The 1,257-nt window shown below is 53.9% G+C and overlaps 1 pseudogene across 1 annotated transcript in view; it reads right to left on the bottom strand.

Moving 5' to 3' along the window:
* Window position 1: 1 nt before the first annotated feature.
* Window positions 2-1,257, bottom strand: part of LOC108298186 — a 6,743-nt pseudogene continuing 5,487 nt past the window's right edge. The window contains exon 2 of the transcript XR_001822479.2: window positions 2-1,214. The product of XR_001822479.2 is annotated as an actin, cytoplasmic 1-like (transcript). The remainder of the gene's footprint in view (window positions 1,215-1,257) is intronic.

Genomic DNA, 1,257 nt, shown 5'->3' with positions numbered 1-1,257 from the left:
TCAAGTCCTCAGCCACATTGTAGAACTCTGGGAGATGCTCGCTCCAACCGACTGCTGTCACCTTCACTGTTCCAGTTTTTAAATCCTGAGTCAAGCAAAATAAATAAATAAATAAATAAAATAAAGCCATGCCAATCTCATCTTGTTTTCTGCGCAAGTTAGGTTTTATCAAGAAAGGGTGTAACGCAACTAAGTCACAGTCCGCGTAGAAGCATTTGCGGTGGATGATGGAGGGGCCAGACTCATCGTACTCCTGCTTGCTGACCCACAACTGCTGGAAGGTGGACAGCAAGGCCAGGTTGGAGCCACCGATCCACACGGAGTACTTGTGCTTGGGAGGAGCAATGATCTTGTTCTTCATCGTGCTGGGTGCCAGGCCAGTGATCTCCTTCTGCATCCTGCCAGCGATGCCAGGGTACATGGTGGTACCGCCAGACAGCACTGTGTTGGCATACAGGTCTTTGCGGATGTCCACATCATACTTCATGATGGAGTTGAAAGTAGTTTCGTGGATGCCACAAGATTCCATGCCCAGGAAAGAAGGCTAGAAGGGCGCCTCAGGGCAACAGAACCACTTGTTGCCGATGGTGATGACCTGACCATCAGGCAGCTCATAGTTCTTCTCCAGGGAGGAGCTGGAGGCCACCGTGGCCATCTCCTGCTTGAAGTCCAGGGCAACGTAGCACAGCTTCTCCTTGATGTCACACACGATTTCCCACTCAGCCGTAGTGGTGAAGCTGTAGCCGCGCTCGTTGAGGATCTTCATGAGGTAGTCAGTCAGGTCCCGGCCAGCCAGGTCCAGATGCAGGATGGTGTGGGGGAGGGCATACCCCTCATAGATGGGCACAATGTGGGTGACCCCGTTAGTGGAGTCCATCACAATGCCAGTGGTACGGTCGGAGGCGTACAAGGAAAGCACAGCCTGGATGGCCACATACCTGGCTGGGGTGTTGAAGGTCTCAAACATGATCTGGGTCATCTTCTCGCAGTTGGCCTTGGGGTTCAGGGGTGCCTCAGTAAGCAGCATGGGGTGCTCCTCAGGAGCCACATGCAGCTCGTAGAAAGTGTGGTGCCAGATCTTCTCCATGTCGTCCTAGTTGGTGACAATGCCGTGCTCAATGGGGTACTTCAGGGTCAGGATGCCTCTCTTACTCTGGGCCTCATCACCCACGTAGGAGTCCTTCTGACCCATGCTCACCATCACGCCCTGGTGCCTGGGGTGCCCCAAGATGGAAGGGAAGACGGCCCGGGGAGCAT

The sequence above is a fragment of the Cebus imitator genome, unplaced genomic scaffold (assembly GCF_001604975.1).
Source record: "Cebus imitator isolate Cc_AM_T3 unplaced genomic scaffold, Cebus_imitator-1.0 Scaffold911, whole genome shotgun sequence".
Lineage (NCBI taxonomy): Eukaryota > Metazoa > Chordata > Mammalia > Primates > Cebidae > Cebus > Cebus imitator.
Note: the sequence above shows the minus strand (reverse complement) of the source record. Positions and strands in the feature narration are given on the sequence as shown.